The sequence below is a fragment of the Oryctolagus cuniculus genome, chromosome 19 (genome assembly GCF_051225735.1).
Source record: "Oryctolagus cuniculus isolate XC-2025 breed Fujian yellow rabbit chromosome 19, ASM5122573v1, whole genome shotgun sequence".
Classification (NCBI taxonomy): Eukaryota; Metazoa; Chordata; class Mammalia; order Lagomorpha; family Leporidae; genus Oryctolagus; species Oryctolagus cuniculus.
The window spans coordinates 1,280,531-1,300,885 of NC_142885.1; the positions used below are offsets into that span (position 1 = coordinate 1,280,531).

General features: G+C 49.9%; 1 pseudogene; it reads right to left on the minus strand.

Annotated features, from left to right (window-relative positions):
* Positions 1-14,321: 14,321 nt before the first annotated feature.
* On the minus strand, positions 14,322-15,127 carry LOC149120271 (small ribosomal subunit protein eS6 pseudogene; annotated as a pseudogene).
* Positions 15,128-20,355: the final 5,228 nt, after the last annotated feature.

Sequence of the window (20,355 nt, forward strand, 5' to 3'; positions counted from 1 at the left end):
CATCACAGCTCAGGGGTCTACCCAGGTGTGGCTGATAGACAGCCAACGTGGAGGAATCAGCTCATCTAAGGAAAAACCAGGGTGTCTTACTGCTCCTACCGATCCCCGAAACAGGTGAGTTAATTTTATTCTGACCACAATTGGCCTCATTGCGGATTACACAGGCACACATTTCAACTGTGCTCCTGTTCTGCGAGACAAAGCATCTCCCTGTGCTCTACTTTGATTTGTTCTTTGTCTTCTTAGGTGAGTTTGCTTTATCTACCCACCAAGCTTGTGCATTCAGGGTACACTGCCGTTTCTTTAATCTTTACAAAACCACACTGCCTGACACCTTAGCATAATTCAGATCCTCAAGATTTCTGTGGAAATTAACCAGAAATGCCAATGTAAGTAGAAACAACAGAATGCAGAAGTCTCCATGTTTGCATCTGTTGAATCTATTTAACCATCCATTCATCCCTCTATGTATCTGGCATTTGCCTGTATTGGCAAAGAAAGATGCATTATACAGCTACTGACACTCCTGAGCCATTTGGGGAGGATCCCAGGGACCAACATGTCCATGTCCCCATCTGGAGACCCAGGAGAGCCATTCATTCAATTCTAGGACACTATCAGAGTATTAGTCAATTACCTAAGGCACTAAGGTAGGAGGGTCCGCTCCTGCTCACGGACTGAGTAGCCCTTTTGCTCTACTCAAACCTCACCAGGAAGGGCGATTTCCCTGACAAAGTCTACAGATGTTAAACCTAGCCAGAAGTACCCACACAGAAACATCAAATTTATGCCTGGCCAAATGTGTGGGCACTTGGTGGCCCCGTCCAGTCATTACATAAAATCACCTTTCATACTAGGATCAAACATGAAATGAAACACCAGGAGTAAGGCAGGCCTTTGCATTCACAGCCATAACAGTTGATATGCATAGGCAGACAGGAGGAGGAAGGGCTGGAGGGGAGAAGGGGTGAAAAAGACAGGCAAGGGGAGGGGCTCACTGGAGGACAGGAAGATGGAGAGTTTGGAAACACCAGGAATCAGAAGACAAGACAGGGGCTAGCGCTATGCTGCAGAGGCTTAATGCCCTGGCCTGAAGGGCCAGCATCCCTATGGGCACTGGTTCAAGACCCGCCTGCTCCACTTCTGATCCAGCTCTCTGCTATGGCCTGGGAAAGCAGAGGAAGATGGCCCAAGTCCTGGAGGAAGCTCCTGGATTCAGGATCAGCACAGCTCCAGCCGTTGCGGCCAATTGCAGATGGAAGACCTGTGTGTGTGTGTGTGTGTGTGTAAAACTCTGACTTTCAAATAAATAAATCTTCAAAAAAAAAGCACAACAATGTCATAAGGATGAACAGCACTGTGGCATAGCAGGTAAAGCCGCCACCTGCAGTGCCGGCATCCCATATGGGTGCCAGTTCAAGACCTGGCTGCTCCACTTCCGATCCAGCTCTCTGCTAAGGCCTGGGAAAGCAGTAGAAGCTGGCCCAAGTCCTTGGGCCCCTACACCTGCATGGGAGACTCAGAAGAAGCTCCTGACTCCTGGCTTCAGATCAGCACAGTTCTGGCCATTATGGCCAACTGGGGAGTGAACCAGCAGATGGAAGACTGACATCTCCCTCTCTGTCTCTGCCTGCCTCTCTGTCTCTGCCTCTGCCTCTCTCTCTCTGCCTCTCTCTGCCTCTCCTTCTCTGTGTAACTCTTCCAAATACATAAAAAAAGGCATCAGCAGAAAGAGTAAAACTTCAGACTAAGCACAGCCCCCTGAAGCGGAGCCCTGAGCTCTAGCTCAGTCCCTCACCCTCACCCCATTGTGACCAGCACTGCAACCAGGGCCAAGTTTCCTGAACTCAGGAAGCAGCTCTGCTAGCTGCTAGATGTGCAGCCTTCTCCAAACAACCCTCTCATGTGGGCAAAATGTATGCTTTCATGGCAAGGAAACTGCGGTCCCTGCCTTCTCTCATCCCTGGGGGTCTTTGAAGCTCAGGACAGCCCAGGAAACCACAGGCACATAATGAAGGCAAGACCACGCATGTTTGCCTCTCGGGGAACACACACACACACCACGGGCAGCCCTCCATTGGCTGAAAGATGATTCCTAAAGCTTGGTCTGTGTGAGAAACAGCCTCACTCATTCACTCAAGCGATGGACTCGACTCAGTGAGTGCAAGAAGAGCGAGACCCAACTTCCGATCTTGCAACGCTTTGTGCCAGCACACTGGGAGCAGGTTCCAGAAAGCTATTTATTTCCTAGCAAGCAGATCCCTCCCCCAGTTCCTCATTGGCTGAGTAACAACAGCGTGACAATCTTCCTGGCATTTGCTTCAGCTGTTTGGCCACAACCTTCCTGGGTCCCTAAAAACTCAGGTGCACGGAATCTACCATTCTTACTTTGAAAATGCACCAAGTGTTTACTTCTCACAGGGAGGAATAGTGAAGAGGAGTTCTTGGGCAAGGCACCTTTGTGCAGAGCAGTATGTGTGAGGGGTGAACAAGGGCTTGTCTAGGAGAAGATATACTATATTGGCTAACACAAATCTGCACTCATGTAGAAAACTCACACTCTCATCTGAGGGAAATCATCTCCCACTCCTGAATATGGCCCGGAAAGGGTCTATTGTAAACTGCCTGCATGTCTGTATCCTCCGGCAAATTACAAATTCCCAAACACACCCCCCGGCAGTCTTAGCCTAGTACTTCTCCTAGTGGTGGCACGGATTCCAAGAAGTAGCTTGGGGGTTTTGCCCCCACATGCTTGAAACAATGGGATTCAGACTCATCTCTGTGCCTTGGTTGTCAGCTTCTAAGCAGATGTGTTTCCAGCTCCCATTCCATGACAAGCAAAGTCCCGTATCATCCACGCCCACCCACACTCCAACACTGGAGCCCACAAAGAACTGTGGGCTGTGTTTTGGGCCCTTGTGAGACTTGTTGTCTCCCACAGTGCACATCAGGAGGAAGCTGAAATCAGGACTGGACCAGATGTAAACCCAGGAAATCCTATGTGGGATGTAGACACCAAGAGGTGACTTATTGCTGCCCCAGGAATCCACCTTTTACTCCTACAACACTTAGAGGGAATTACATAAAATTAATTATATACACAGGCAAGTTTGTGCACACAAGGCATGACTATGTTATCAATAACAAGAAAAGCAGTATTGGACCAAGGCACACAGGAGCAGAATTTGTGTATGCTATTGTAGGTGGCATCGACTCAGACTAAGGGGCTATATATTTAGGATGCTGTATGTGATCTCAGTATCAACATATTTTTGATAATCTTTTAGAGATTTATTTTTATTTATTTGAAAGGCAGAGTTACAGGGAGAGAGGGGGAGAGAGGCAGATCTTCTATCCACTGGTTCACTACCCAAATGGCCTCATGGCTGAAGCTGGCCCTGACCAAAGTCAAGAGCCAGGAGCCAGGAGCTTCTTCCAGATCTCACATGGCTGCAGGGGCCCAAACACTTGTGCCATCCTCCACTAATTTCCCAGGTGCATTAGCAAGGAGCTGGACTGGAAGTGGAGCAGCCAGGACTTGAACTGGTGCCGATATGGGATGCTGGCATTACAGGCAGCAGCATTACCTGCTACATCACAAACACCAGCCCCTAGATAATTTTTGTGTACATGGGGGACAAGTTCAAGGGCATTTAACTAGCTGTGAGCCAAAGCTGCACCAAGGGTGCTCGAGGCTGGCCAGGATGCCACACGGCCCCTCAGGGCTCAGGCTGTGAGCACCTCCAGGCAGCAGTGGAGGTCAGGACACATCAGAATGAACTTTGCAAAATGGATTTGAGGGGCCAGTACCATGGTGTAGCAAGTTAAGCCTCTGCCTGCAGCACCGGCATCCCATATGGGTGCCAGTTCAAATCCCAGCTGCTGCACTTTTGATCCAGCTCCCTGCTGATGCACCTGGGAAAGCAGCAGAGGATGGCCTAAGAAATGGAAATGCAACAAACACAACAATGCACCTCAAGGACCGCAAAAAGCAAGAAAATCCCAGAGTTAGAAGACAGAAATAATATCAGAACTGAAACATGAAATAAAATTTTTTTAAAAAGATGAGTTGCAGGCGTGCACCTTCCGGATAGGTTAACGCCGGCGAGACCTCAGAGACACCAGACGCGTTTATCGGCTTTTCAGCTTCCACTTTATTTTTTAGCAGACTCGGGTTACATGTCGCGAACGCCCGCTGTCTTTGCCTCCTCCAACCCTCTTATATATCCCCCTCCCACCGTCCACCTGTTTATATATGATTCACGGAAAACATGTTACCAAATCAGCAAGAAACAAAACTTAGTAAATGTGGGAAACATGCAATAACAGGATGCTTAAAGTCAAAACAGGATCTTGCGGTTAGCAACGGGCAGGGTGGAAAAAGCCCAGCACTAAACTTCTTGTGCTTGTACATGTCGGGAGGGGCACAGCTGGCCAGGCTGTCCCATTCCCCGACATCTCCCCCTTATTTCTTTGCAAAATGGAGTGGTACTGTGCCTGTCTTAGGTGACCAACAGCATCTATCGGGCTTATCCGTCATTGGGACATGAACATGAGGTGTGGAGGGAGCGTTCATGCCCTGTCTTAGGTTGCCTTGAAGACCTCTCAGAACTTACCCATCTTTGACTACCGGTCCAGCAGATTCAGCCACACCTGAATCTGTCTATTTTGCATGGGGTACTGGTTATTGAATGTTAGCATGGCTTATTTAACCACCATTTGCATATTACGCTGACGCCTGAACAGCCCTTGCGAGATCCGAACAATAATTGATCCTGTTATAAGCACAACAAGAGCCAACCCTATAATAGCGGCCCATTGTTTAATTGGATTCCAACTACCATTTAACATGCTACCCAAAAGATGGGACTGATTAGCGGCAAATGAAAAGTGGTTGTAGGGGTAGGCGGTAACACAAACTGCAGTAGATCGAATAACACAGGGTATGCCAGCCAGGCCTGATCTTGCAATAAATCCGTTCATTGAGTTAACAGCTGAATAGCAGTATATCATCAAGTGCCTGGGCGGTAGATCTTGTGATGCTATCAAGTGTGGACAGTGTGGAGGTTTGGCTCACGGCCATGCCAATAGTGGCCACACCAGCTGATAACGCCGCAATTACGGTAATGACAACTGCGGTGACCCCAAAGTCTCTCCTGTGTCAAATAGCCATTGAGAAGTCCTTCTCAGACACCGCAACTGGTACAGGAATCCAAATGGGAATCCGCACAACCACCAATATTTCCGCTTCATTTAAATTTACTTTAACACATGAGGAAATAACTCCTGTAGTGCAAGTATTATTAGTAGCATTACAGCGACACCAAAAGAAGGGAGGCTGAAGGCAAACAGGGGATGATACATGGGTTTCATTGGGTGATGAAAAGGCAAATCATAGCCAGTGCCACAGCTCACTAGGCTAATCCTCCACCTTGCAGCGCCGGCACACCGGGTTCTAGTCCTGGACAGGGCGCCGGATTTTGTCCCGGTGGCCCCTCTTCCAGGCCAGCTCTCTGCTGTGGCCAGGGAGTGCAGTGGAGGATGGCCCACGTGCTTGGGCCCTGCACCCCATGGGAGACCAGGAGAAGCACCTGGCTCCTGCCTTGGATCAGCGCGGTGCGCCGGCCACAGCGTGCTGGCTGCGGCAGCCATTGGAGGGTGAACCAACGGCAAAAGGAAGACCTTTCTCTCTGTCTCTCTCTCTCACTGTCCACTCTCTGCCTGTCAAAAAAAAAGGCAAATCAAGAAAGTGCAAAGAAATTAACATTAAGGAGCAACAGGGAATCGATCAGAGGTGGACAGGCATCTGGAGAATTGGGGGTGCCTGAGAAGTGCAAGAAGGAAGTGGATTGGTAGGAGGGTAAGGAGCAAATGGTCTGTGACACTCCTGGCACCTGAGAGGTAGCGACTCAGATCGAAAGGCTATAAGTGCCCCTGTAATATTGGCTGTATAAGAACTACCTGACTCATTCCAGTTGATAACATCTCCCATGGAATAAGTGGCCAAATTAATACATGGTGTAGGAAAGCCGGTATAATTATAACCACAAAGATCTGCACCAAACTTAGGCTTATGGAAGCATAGCGCTCCCGAAAGGTGGATGGGTAAGTTAACCTGGCCCTGATGGGAAGAATTGACAAGACTGTTGTAAGGCACTCCGAATCTTTCACCTATGGTAGAGTTATGCAAATACACAACTGGCAGAAGGTTAGAAGAATTAGAAACAGGTAGAAGGAGAGGTAGGGCTCTCAAGAGACCCCAATACTCATCCAGCTTGGCCATCGTCAGTGACAGTTGCATCATTATTAGGAGTAGGATCACGATCATTTTGCCACTCTATTGTTCTTGTCCGTCTTTCTGGAGTCCAGATTGGATTTTTTTCTTCCTGTGGGAGAAAACAAACAGCACCTCATACCCTTCTTATTAATGGGTATGGGCCTTTCCATTTGTTATCTTGTGGGTCTTTCCACATAATCATTTTTCTAACGGGTGGCTGAGCTTCTGTCGGTTCATGGGGTTTATTACTATTGGGGGTCTGTTCCGAGATTACATAACGTTCTGCCGGGGTGAGACCATCAGTTTTTTTATTTAAAAAATTTATGGTAAGTAAGGCAAGGTTGAGAATGTCTTTAGGGGAACAGGATAGTGCCCCTATTCCCCCTTTTTGTTTTAATACAAAATTTTTCAGATACAGATTAGTGCGTTCCACAACAGCTTGTCCAGTAGGGTTATATGGGATGCCGGTTAAATGAGAAATATGAAAAGTTGCTAAAAACTCAGCAAAAGCCTTAGAAGTATAAGCAGGTCCATTATCAGTTTTTATTATATTAGGAATTCCCCATGAAGCAAAACATTGTAACATATGTTGCATTACAAGGGAGGCGGACTATTTGGCAGCGGCAGTAGCCATAACTACTCCTGAGTAAGTATCCACCGTAACATGGACACAGGATAGCTTGCCAAAGGCAGGGGTATGCGTTACATCCATTTGCCAAATGTGACATGGATAAAGGCCCCGGGGATTAGCTCCAGTGGGCATAGTAACAGGCTGATGAAGAACACATTTTTCACAATTTTGGACAATAGATTTAACTTTACGAATAGGGATATTAAACCTCATACTTAAGGTCTTACTATTAACATGCCAAAGTTTGTGATATTCCGTTGCCTATTCCATGGCAGTGCAAGCTAAAAGGAAGCGGGAATGTTGATCAGCAAGGGCGTTTCCTGCGGTGAGAGGACCTGGCAGAGAGGTATGTGCTCTAATATGGGTGATAAAAATGGGATCTGATCTCCTAAATAAAGCGTGCTGAACAAGCTCAAAATAAGGAAACACTGTAGAACTTTTGGATATTAACGAAGGGGAGCCTAGCCTCTTAATAGCATTAACAACATATAAGCTATCAGAAACGATATTAAGAGGACCCTCAACCATATTTAATAACTTAGCCACTACAGCTAGCTCTGCATGTTGAGGTGAGGGAGACGCAGTAACTGCATGATGCACCTGACCTTGTAAAATAGCCACCCCGGTACCTCCTTTTGCTCCATCAGTAAAAGCTATGGGTGCTTTGGGAATGGGATTAGAATAAACTCTTTTAAAATAGTGTAAGGGTACCATGTCGCAAAATCTAATAAAGGATGATGGGGATAATGGTTATCTACACTTATGTCAAGGGTGATGGTGATGTGGGACCATTGCCAAGTTTCCTTAGCCCACTCCTGAATGACTACAGACTCTAATGGAAGAATGCAGGACTGTGGTCTTCTCCCTGCAATTTCTATGACTTGGTGGATGGCTTGTAAAACTAAATTTCCCATAGCCTCCGCATAGGAGGTAATAGATCTGGGCATATGGTTATGTGGTTATACAGACAACAACGGTCCTTCTTGCCAGAGTAAAGCATAGGGATAATGACTTTGTATGAACACCAAAATACTTAAGGGCATAGTGGGGTCACACCACTGCATAGCGGTGCTCTTAAGGTGCTGTTCAAAAATTTTTAATACTGGTTTTGCCTCCTTTGTAAGTTGTCTGGGTGAATTTAGGCATGCATCACCTTCCAGAAGTCAGAACAAAGGGTGCATTTCTTCAGTAGTCATTTTACAATAAGGCCGAATCCAGTTTAAATTTCCACACAATTTCTGTAAGTCATTTAAGGTTTTAACATGATGAGTGGAGATATTAAAATCAAGAGGCTTTACTGTGGTAGGGGTAATCCGTAGTCCTAAATATTTTTTTTTCTTTTTTTTTTATCTTTTATTTAATGAATATAAATTTCCAAAGTACGACTCATGGGTTACAATGGCTTCCCCCCCATACCGTCCCTCCCACCAACAACCCTCCCCTTTCCCACTCCCTCTCCCCTTCCATTCACATCAAGATTCATTTTCAATTATCTTAATATACAGAGGATCAGCTTAGTATACCTTAAGTAAGGATTTCAACAGTTTGCTCCCACACAGAAACGTAAAGTGAAAAATAATAGATGATTTTTTTTAAATGATGATGAAATCAGATCAGACCTATTGTCATGTTTAATCCCAGTGAGAGTCAAGTTGGGAATTGATAATTTCTTTTTTTTTTTTTTACAGACGATCAGTTTAGTGTACATTAAGTAAAGATTTCAATCGTTTGCACCCCCATAGAAACACAAAGTGAAATATACTGTTTGAGTACTCGTTATAGCATTAAGCCTCAGTGTACAGCACATTAAGGACAGAGATCCTACATGAGGAGTAAGTGCACAGTGACTCCTGTTGTTGACTTTACCAATTGACACTCCTGTTTATGGCATCAGTAATCTCCCTATGCACCAGTCATGAGTTTCCAAGGCTATGGAAGCCCCTTGAGTTCTCCGGCTCTTATCTTGTTTAGACACGGTCATAGTCAAAGTGGAGGTTCTCTCCTCCCTTCAGAGAAAGGCACCTCCCTCTTTGAAGACCTGTTCTTTCCACTGGGATCTCACTCACAGAGATCTTTTTGCCAGAGTGTCTTGGCTTTCCATGCCTGAAATACTCTCATGGGCTTTTCAGCCAGATCCGAGTGCCTTTAGGGCTGATTCTGAGGCCAGAGTGCTATTTAGGACATCCGCCATTCTATGAGTCTGCTGAGTATCGCACTTCCCATGTTGGATCACTCTCCCCTTTATTTATTCTATCGGTTAGTGTTAGCAGATACTAGGTAGTCCTAAATATTGTACTGCAAGAACTCGTTGAATCTTTTCAGGGGATAAGATAAGATTATAATTGTTAAGGCCGGCGCCGCGGCTCACTAGGCTAATCCTCCGCCTAGCGGCACCGGCACACCGGGTTCTAGTCCCGGTTGGGGCGCCGGATTCTGTCCCGGTTGCCCCTCTTCCAGGCCAGCCCTCTGCTGTGGCCAGGGAGTGCAGTGGAGGATGGCCCAGGTGCTTGGGCCCTGCACCCCATGGGAGACCAGGAAAAAAAGCACCTGGCTCCTGGCTCCTGCCATCGGATCAGCACCGTGCGCTGGCCGCAGCGCGCTGGCCGCGGCGGCCATTGGAGGGTGAACCAACGGTAAAGGAAGACCTTTCTCTCTGTCTCTCTCTCTCACTGTCCACTCTGCCTGTCAAAAAAAAAGATTATAATTGTTTAGGGATTTCTCTAATGCAAAGAAGGCTTTATCTAATTCTTCCTGGTTGAGAGCAGCCAATAGAATATCACCCATGTAGTGTACTATTATCATTTGTGGAAATAATTTTCTTACAGGTGCAATAGCCTTAGCAACATATATTTTTTTTATCTTTTATTTAATGAATATAAATTTCCAAAGTACGACTCATGTGTTACAATGGCTTCCCCCCCATACCGTCCCTCCCACCCACAACCCTCCCCTTTCCCACTCCCTCTTCCCTTCCATTCACATCAAGATTCATTTTCGATTATCTTAATATACAGAAGATCAGCTTAGTATACCTTAAGTAAGTATTTCAACAGTTTGCTCCCACACAGAAACATAAAGTGAAAAATAATAGATGATTTTTTTTTTAAATGATGATGAAATCAGATCAGACCTATTGTCATGTTTAATCCCAGTGAGAGTCAAGTTGGGAATTGATAATTTCTTTCTTTTTTTTTTTTTTTTTTTTTTTTTTTTTTTTTTTTTTTACAGAAGATCAGTTTAGTGTACATTAAGTAAAGATTTCAGTCGTTTGCACCCCCATAGAAACACAAAGTGAAATATACTGTTTGAGTACTCGTTATAGCATTAAGCCTCAGTGTACAGCACGTTAAGGACAGAGATCCTACATGAGGAGTAAGTGCACAGTGACTCCTGTTGTTGACTTTACCAATTGACACTCCTGTTTATGGCATCAGTAATCTCCCTATGCACCAGTTATGAGTTTCCAAGGCTATGGAAGCCCCTTGAGTTCTCCGACTCTTATCTTGTTTAGACACGGTCATAGTCAAAGTGGAGGTTCTCTCCTCCCTTCAGAGAAAGGCACCTCCCTCTTTGAAGACCTGTTCTTTCCACTGGGATCTCACTCACAGAGATCTTTTTGCCAGAGTGTCTTGGCTTTCCATGCCTGAAATACTCTCATGGGCTTTTCAGCCAGATCCGAATGCCTTTAGGGCTGATTCTGAGGCCAGAGTGCTATTTAGGACATCCGCCATTCTATGAGTCTGCTGAGTATCTCACTTCCCATGTTGGACCACTCTCCCCTTTATTTATTCTATCGGTTAGTGTTAGCAGGTACTAGACTTGTTTATGTGCTCCCTTTGACTCTTAGTCCTTTCATTATGATCAATTGTGAACTGAAATTGATCACTTGGAATAGTGAGATGGCATTGGTACATGCCACCTTGATGGGATTGAACTGGAATCCCCTGGTATGTTTCCAACTCTACCAATTGGGGCAAGTCATGCTCGGGCTGACTTGCCCCAATTGGTAGCAACATATATTTGACATAATGTGGGACTATTAGTCATTCCTTGTGGCAATACTGTCCATTCAAAATGAGCATTGGGTCCTATATGATTTATAGAGGGAATTGTAAAGGCAAAACGTTGTCTATCTTCCTTGGTTAGGGGGATAGAGAAAAAACAATCCTTTATATCAACTACTATTAGTTTCCATTCTCTAGGTAGCATGGTTAAAACGGGGAGGCCAGGTTGGGTGGCCCCCATAGGTTGCATTTATTTATAGCTCTTAAATCATGAAGTAGGTGATATTTACCTGATTTCTTTTTAATCACAAAGATAGGACTATTCCAAGGAGAAGTAGATGGCTGAAGATGTCCTGCCCCTAATTGTTCCTCTACTAAGGTTTTTACAGCAGCCAATTTTTCTTCTGTAAGGGGCCACTGCGAAATCCACACTGGCTTAGAGGAGAGCCAAGTTATAGGGATTGGCTGCGGTGCGGTGGCCCCTCCTGGAAACCCAGTCCATGCCTGTCCTTTTCTCCTTTTGGACTAATGGGCGTTGTAATACCCTGTTCCCTAGCTCCCAGGCCTCCACCTTTATATCCCATTCGTGTCATGATGTTCCACGCAGCCTGTGATCCTTGTTGTTTTCCCTTTTCATTAGTCAAGGTAAGTCTTAGTTCCTGTAGGACGTCTCGTCCCCAAAGGGTAACTGGCAGCTTACAGATATATGGTTGGAACTGTCCAGAATGGCCTTCATTGTCGGTCCAAGTGAGGATGCTGGCACTCCTAGGTGGAGCATGGGTAGTACCCAACCCTACCAGTGTATTCTCTGACTCTTGTGTTGGCCAGGAGGGAGGCCAGTCATCTGCGTCTATAATACTTACATCAGCCCCAGTATCTAACAAGCCTTGTATTGTTTTTCCCTGAATGACAAGAGGCCAAAGTGGTCTGTTTTCCAATGATAAGGAGAGTGCTGCAAAATTACTTCCTTGTTTAGCTCTCTGATCTCTAATTTTTTCCCAGCATAGTAATTGTGCTAGGGGTCTGTCATTATCTACGATAGCTGCACCTAAGGTGGCTTGAACGATAACTTTAGGTTTGCATGTGGGGAGTTACTATTGCTGGCTGAATTTGGAGTCTGTGCTGAAAATTGGTGGCTCATCCAATCACTAGTCCGAAGCCAGTATTGGGAAGAGAATTTTTAGTAGGGACTACATCAATGATTTGAGGACCCATAGCTGGAGTTAATATTTGAGATTCCGTTGGCCGCAATTCGAAACAGCTTACTATTCCTGATCCCCCTTTTTTGATTGCTGGCGCACCCAATTTTGCTTCGGGCCCCGGTGTGCTGTGGCCCCTCTCCCATTTTTTGACTCTTGGGGAATAGGGTTTCCTGCTCTATCAGTCTTAGAATAACAATCACTGGCCCAATGATTACCTTTCCCACATTTAGGGCATAATCCTGGCTGTCGTTTGTTGGGTTTATGTTGTCTACATTCCTTTTTTACATGTCTGGGTTGGCCGCAAGTGAAACATTTGTGGTCACTCGCTCTATTGGCCTTAGCCATTGCCATAGCAGCATGAGCCCCAGAGGCAACATCATCCATGACATCTCTGCAAATTTTCATAAAGGTAGGGATGTCCTTATGTTGCCAAGGCCTTAGCATGGAGCAACATGTCTTATTAGCATTTTCATATGCAGTCGTCTCAGCAAGGGTGAGGCCTCTTCAGGAGACTCAAACAGATTGCCCGCAGCTTCATAAAGGCGGTTAATAAAATCTGCATAAGGCTCGGTCGGTCCTTGTATTATCTTAGTAAGACTGTGTTTAACTTCCCCTTTTTTTGGCACTACCTTCCAGGCCCTCAAGGCTGTATCTCTTATTTGTTGTAATACCTCCCAGGGACACCGAGCTTGCACCACTTCTGCATGGAATGCTCCCTCTCCATTTAACATGTCCTCATTCCAGGCAGGTTGCCCATCAGCTCGGTTTTGTGCCGCCTGAGTACAAGCTAGTTCCCTACAAACGGCTGACCATAAGAGATAATCTCCCCCTGAAAGGACTGCCTTGCAGACATTTCTCCAATCTTCAGGGACTAGGCCCTGAGTGCCTAAAGTTCCTAGGATAGCTTTGGTGAAGTTAGCATGTGGCCCGTAGAGAGTCACTGCCTTTTGCAGCTCCTTTAATGCTGTAAAGTTGACCAGAGTCCACCCGCGATTTCCTTGGCAGTCTTCGGTCACTGGAAAGATCTGATGGGGGTTAAAGAACTCTGCCCAATTTGGTTTCAGGCGCTGCGGTGGATGGGGAGTTGAATCCCCAGTATTTATAAGAAAAGCGGCTTCATCGTCATTACGAGCACTTTCGTTTTCAAGTATTTGCCTTCTAGTCTGTTTCTCTGGCCCAGACTCTAAAACTATGGGCCTCATCTCACTTGAAGCATTGCTGGCAAAACAGCAACAGCACATAGGATGAGGGGGCGGTTCATAAGGAGTGGAGGGCATTAAGGGCAACTCCGGGTAAAGTGGAGGCAATTCCAGCGTCTGCGGATGTTTCGCTTTTGGTCAGGCTCCTCCGCTTGCTTCCATCCTTTGTTCCTCTATATTGTCTCCTTTTTCGCTACTATGATGGGAGTCTTCGCTGAGCTCCTCCAGCGTTTCGCAATTCACGTCCCACCCGTCTCCACCGAACCTGTGATAAATCTCCTTCTTCAACAAACCAAGGACAAGTTTTATATAGTATCCTAGTAAAATTGCACACACCTACACTCATTATGGGTGTCCCCGTTGCCTTTAAAAGGCGGCTAATCAATAGGTGCATTTTCGTGGTGGACTGTGTGTTCCCCATTGTACCGCGGTATTCCTAGGCTTTTTCCCCTAGACTCCCGTCTATAGACTTTTTTTTTTTTTTACCTTCTTTCCGCATCGCAGCGATCTGAGTCACGGCACCAGTTGCAGGCATGCACCTTCCGGATAGGTTAACGCCGGCAAGACCACGGAGACACCAGACGTGTTTATCGGCTTTTCAGCTTCCACTTTATTTTTTAGCAGACTCAGGTTACATGTCACAAACGCCCGCTGTCTTCGCCTCCTCCAACCCTCTTATATATCCCCCTCCCACCATCCACCTGTTTATATGATTCACGGAAAACATGTTACCAAATCAGCAAGAAACAAAACTTAGTAAATGTGGGAAACATGCAATAACAGGATGCTTAAAGTCAAAACAGGATCTTGCGGTTAGCAACGGGCAGGGTGGAAAAAGCCCAGCACGAAACTTCTTGTGCTTGTACATGTCAGGAGGGGCACAGCTGGCCAGGCTGTCCCATTCCCCAACAATGAGTGGATCAGGTTTTTTGAAAAGGTGAACAAAATTTGTATTTTTTATTTTTTGAGGTCTGAAACACAATCCTATTTATTAGTTGTTATTAAACCTTAGTTTTGACTGGACTCAGATTTAGCAGTAGACGCTCTCAGAGAAGACAGCCCACATCTCCCGGCAATCCATTCCTGGCATTTTTCTTTGGCCTCCTCCATTCTCTTGGCTGAGAGTTTAGCATATTCTGCAGCCTCCTCCTTGTTCTCCTTAGTACACTGTTTCTTCAGAGCAATTCGCCGGCGTCTGTGTCGCAGGACACGTGGAGTAACTAGACGCTGAATCTTGGGTGCTTTGGTCCTAGGTTTCTTACCCTGTTTAAGGGCTTTTCTTACAACATACTGGCATACATCATCTTCTTTAGAGAAACTGAAAAGCTTACAAATTCTGCTGGCTCTTTTAGGACCCAGGCAACAAGGCACCGTGGTATCTGTCAATCCAGGAATCTCTCTCTCTCTCTCTCTTTTTTTTTTTTACAATGACCAAGTTGAGAACACTCAAATTGGCATCAACAATGCAGCCCCGAACTGATTTGAGCTTTCTTTCTCCAGTTCTCCTTGGTCAGTAACAGGAATGCCCCTTATTCAGCAGAAGGCAGACCCGCCCATGGGTCAAGACACCTTGCTTCATGGGAAAACCTTGTTTGTCATTCCCACCACTGATCCGGACCACATAACCCTTCCATTCTTCACCCAGAGCGTCGGCAGCAACTTCTGTGGCCATACACTTCTCACAGAAAGTACGAAGTTTACGTTCATTGTGCACTTGGATGAGTTTCTGGCAGCCAGTGGCTGGGAAGGAGGTATTCAGCTTCATTTTGAAGCAGCTGGCCGCTTCGGAGGCTAAATTTTATTTAAGGTATACAAGTTTCATGTATTGCCTATATACAGATCTAGGAACATAGTGATATTCCCCATCCTTCCCTCCCTCCCACCCATGCTCCAACCCTTCTTCCTCCTCCCTCTCCTATTTCCATTAATTTTTACAAAAATCTATTTTTAGTTTACTTTATACTCCTAAGGGTAACTCTACACTAAGAGTTCAGGTAGTATGAAGGAAAAAATACTGTTGTGGGGGCTGGTGCTGTGGCACAGCAGGTTAAAGCCCCAGTCTGCATTGCGGGCATCCCATAAGGGTGCAGCTTCAAGTCCTAGCTGCTCCACTTCTGACCCGGCTATCTGCTGTGGCCTGGGAAGGCAGTGGAAGATGGCCCAAATCCTTGGGCCCCTTTACCCACATGGGAGACCTGGAAGAGGCTCCTGCTTTGGATCAGCACTGCTTCAGCCATTATGGCCAATTGGGGAGTGAACCAGCAGATAGAAGACCTCTCTCTGCCTCTGTTAGGGTCATTTCTGGGCCAGGGGCATCTTCAGGTGAAGTCATTTTCAGGAAAGGGCATCTGGGTGAGGGTCATTGCTGGCAGGGGCTTCCAGGCAAGGGCATCTTCGGGCAAGGGTCACTTCTGGGCCAGGGTCATCTTCAGGTGAGGTCAATTTCAGGGATGGCATCTGGGTGAGGAGGGCATCTGGGTGAGGGGCATTGCTGGGTGGAGGCACCAAGGCAAGGGCAAGGGTCAATCCTGGGGCAGGGGTATCATGGGTAAGGGCAGTCTGGGTGAGGTTCACTTAGGGCCAGGGGGCATCATGGGAGAAGGCATCTGGGCGAGGAGAGCATCTGTGTGAAGGTCATTGCTAGGCAGGGGCACCTGGGCAAGGGCATCTTGGACAAGGGTCACTTCTGGACCAGGGGCAGCATCGTCCTAGGGCCCAGGGTCTGCTGTGCTGCGGGTGGGCACTGCACAGGGCAGCAGGGCCTGCCAGCAGTGGGCAGCCTGCTGTGCTGTGCTGTACTGAGCATTCAGTGGGGTGAAGAGGCCTCTTCCAGGCTGGTCTTATTACACTGCAACTCCAGGGGCACTGCCGTGTGTGTGTGTGTGTGTGTGTGTGTGTGTGTTTATGAGTATTTATAGATTGTCGCTCCCCCTCTTCATGGAGGAATGACACTAAGCCCTGCCTAGGTTTCCTATCCGAGTCACGGCACCATTATGTCGCTCCCCGTCTTCATGGAGGAACGACACAGGACCCTGCGCTGTTCTTTTGTCTGCTCGGCCCTCCCCGGGTTTGCTGCTGGTTCTTCCCGGGTTGGCTACCATCCCTTCCACCTCCGTGGAAGGGCGGTTCCCCCTGCCACTTTCCCCACTTCCGCGGGGGAGCGGCACACCGCCGGCGGGCTCTCTCGGGGGCTGCACAGGTGTTCCTTCAGATAGATGTTCCTGGTGCATGTTGTCTCTCTCCTCCTTTATAGTCCTCTTCCACCAATCCCAACTCTGCTACCCACAATGCCTAGTACGCTGCTCTCCTCCGATCAGGAGCAGGTCCTGCTGTTTATTGGTTGAACTGGAGGCAGCTGTGTAGAAGCTATTTCCTCCTCTCCCAGCGCCATATTGTGGGAGAGCAGATGCATAGAATAAGTCTTAATTCCAGTAACATAGTCTAGTCCGAGTTGCTCCCCACAATAGATATTTATAGAACAGGGCAGGAGCAGGACCACAGAGGGGCACACATTTTCACCAAGGTCATGCCTAGAGGTGTGAGCTCACCACACAACAGAAAGTCACAGATGAAGGGGAGGCTTTGAGGCTGAGGGGCCACTGTCAAGTCACAGAACAGCTCTCTGGACAGACTGGCAAAGGAGGTCTCCGAGGAAGAGAAAGGATTTGGTTAGATGTCAAAGGGGGGCCTGGGGCTCTCAGGACGGGACGGCCTTGCCTGACCCAATCGTCTGGCAGTGGGAGAGAGAGCAGAGAGAACAGTGGAGAGAGAGGAGGGAGACAGGTGGTAAGGCAAGAGCAGCCAGGCCACGGCACTGGTGGGCAGGGCGGAGGTGGGAAGCAGCAGGAGGTGGGCACATGGGTGAGCTTTCTGGAAAAGGCCATGGACAGGAAGGAGAAGGAAGATGGGAGGAGGAGCTGGAGTGGGTGACCAGAGTTTCCGGGGAGTCGGGGTGGAGGTTGGAGAGGGCCTCCCCTGCCACTCACGCCACCTCTCACACAGCACCCAGGCAGCACAGCCACAGTCCTGACACAAGCCTGGCCCTCTCAGACTTCCCTCCTCCCTGACGGCCCTGCCTTTGGACCCACTGGCCATGGCCAGCACTAGCCTGGGAGGCCCATGTGGCAGCCAGCAGGCCTGATGGAGAAAGACAGGAGGAAGAACCCTGCTTGAACCAGGAGCACACAGCTAAAATGGATGGGTGGAGGGGGTGCCGGAGGCCCCTCGGGTACTCAAAAAGCCCAGCATCCTCAAAGGGGACACTGGAGAGGCAGGGTGGGCAGGGGGCCACAAACTCAAAAATCTAAGAAGGGAGCCTCAGCTGGTCGGGGGGCTGCAGGTCATGGAGGTGAGTCTGGGCCCTCCCTGCTGGGGAAAAACAGAAGAGGGAGAGTCAGAGGCCAGCGAAGAGTGGCAGGTGGGGCCCTGGGCCAACTCTGTGTCCCAGCCAGGCGGAACTCAGAGTAGCTGACCTGTCCTGGCTACGGGGCTTCATCCGGGGCTGAGGATCCCACCTTCAGCCAGTAGCAGGTGTGACAATGCCCAGGTGGGAGGCAGGAGGCTGTGCGTCCCTGCCTCGCCTGGGCTGATGGGTGCAGAGGATTCTCAGGCTTTGAGGTCATCAAGCAACCGAAGGCTTCACCCCCGGCCACTGCTCAACTGCACACCCAAGGGACGAGGTGAACCCCGGCCTGTCACCCTGGCCTGTGCTGGGGCTCCCAGGCTGGGGGGCTTGATACCCCCTGTTCCCTGCCCCCAGCAGCACAGCTCCGATTGGGGCAGGTGTGGCACGCCCAGGAGGAAGTTCAAAGGCCTCTGGCTGAACCACAACACCCCCCAAGTTCCCAGCCCCTACACCATCAACCACAAGCTCCCTGGCCTTTCTGGCAGCTCCAGAGGGCACCCACATCTGCCACTGGTGCGGATCCTGTCCCAAGAACCCCCAGGCTCAGCCACGGAGGCCCTGGGCAGTCACACTGAGTCCTGAGGCTGCCTGGGAAGGGAGAGGAGAGAGCCAGCTGGCCCAAGGACAGAAACAGGAAAGAGGGAGTCTGGAGCTGCAGTAGGGAGAAGGAGGGGCCTGGCCCTGAGGTCCCAGGGGCGCCCCCCAGTGTGGGGCTGGTGCAGTGGGGCAGATGCGGTCCTGAGGCAGGCAGAGTGGCAGGTGCCTACCTTGGCTGACGCTCCTCAGGGGGCACTGAGAGGGATTCTGAAAGACAGCTCGGGAGCCTCCCGGAGTTTTGTCTGCTCAGGAAGACTGAGGAAGGCCCACCTGTGGGCTGTGGTTGGGGTGGGGGAGGGCTGGGGGTAGTCATGATGCCACTGTGTGGGGGGGGCACGCAGACATCCTCCCCACATTGGGTGGGCTCAGAAATCCTCACGGGATGGAGGGCGTTGGCACCCACACAGAATTGGGGGTGCTGGCACACTCACGGATTGGAGGCCACTGGCAACTTCACGTGTTGGGGGGCACCGGCTCCCTCATGGGTCAGGGGGCACGGGCATTCTCACAGTGTTGGGGTGCTGGCTTCTTCTCTGGTCGGCGGATGCTGGCACCCTCATGGGTCGAGGGGCCCAGGCAACCTCAAGAGGTCGGTGGTGCAGCCCCCCCATGGGGTTGGGAGGCGCTGGCACCCTCACAGGGTTGGGAGGTGCTGGCACCCTCACAGGGTTGATGTCTACTGCAGCCCCCCGCACGGGGTTGGGGTCCGCAGCCATGCTCACGGCTCGGTGGCCTGGACATCCTCACTGGTCGGGGGGCTCAGGCACACTCATGGGGTTGGGGGGCATAGACTTCCTCACAGGTCGGGGGGCACAGGCCCCCTCTTGGATCGGAGGCACAGAAATCCTCACAGGGTCTGGGGGCTCTGGCACATGCACAGAGTCATGGGGCGCAGGCACCCCCACTGGTTGGGGCCCAGACATCCACGTGGATCTGGGAATGCAGGCACATGCACGGGGTCTGGGGGCACAGACTTCCTCACGGGTCGGGGGGGTGCAGCCACCATGACGGGGTCGGGAGGTGCTGGCATCCTCACGGGGTCTGGGTCCGTAGCCATGCTCACGGTTCGGGAGTGCAAACATCCTCACGGATAGGGGGGTGCGCAGGCACACTCATGGAGTTGGGCGGTGCAGGCACACACACGGGTTGGGGGGCACAGACACTCTCACGGGATGGGGTCCGCAACCATCCGCATGGGTCGGGGGGGTGCAGGCACACGCACGGGGTCGGGGGGCGCAGGCACACTCATGGAGTTGGGAGGTGCAGGCACACACACGGGTCGGGGGGCACAGACAACCTCACGGGATGGGGTCCGCAACCATCCGCAAGGGTCGGGGGGTGCAGGCAACTCATGGGTTGGGGGGCGCAGACACCCTCACGGGTTGGGGGCGCAGACATTCTCACGGGCCGGGGGCACAGACACCCTCACGGGATGGGGTCTGCAACTATCCGCACGGGTCGGGGGGTGCGGGCACACGCAGGGGGTCGGGGGCACACGCACTACTCACCGTGACCGGAAGGCCCCGAGGCAGCTGCGGCGGGGTCCTGCTCAGCCCTGGAGGGAAGCGTGGGAGAGGCTGAGGCCCCGGAGCTGCTCTGAGGGGAAAGGGGGCCCGTGGGGGTGCGGGCGGAGGAGCCACCGGGACCTGGGCGCGCCCGACTGGATCCAGCTGGGCAGGGTCAGCGTGGGGCCCCTCGAGGAAGGGCTGGGTGTGAGAGGGCAGTGTCTGGAGGACGTGAAAGGGACCCTGAGGGGATTTCTGAAAGGAGAACGTCTGGGGCACATCTGGGAGGAGTCAGAAAGGGGTCGTGAACTGATGCAGTGTGCCCTGCTCTGCGCTCCGCACCACCTCCTGAGCTCTGGGGTCCGAGGGCCCCGGGTCGGGGGCGCCTGTAGAGAAAGGGGGTTGAGGGCGCAGGCCGGAGAGCGGCCTCTGGGGTCCGCAGACTGACTAGAATTCTGTGACGGACGCCATGAGAGAGCTCCCAGAAAGCTGCGCGCGCACCCAAGGGAAATCGCCCCGCCCCCCAGAGTGGGCG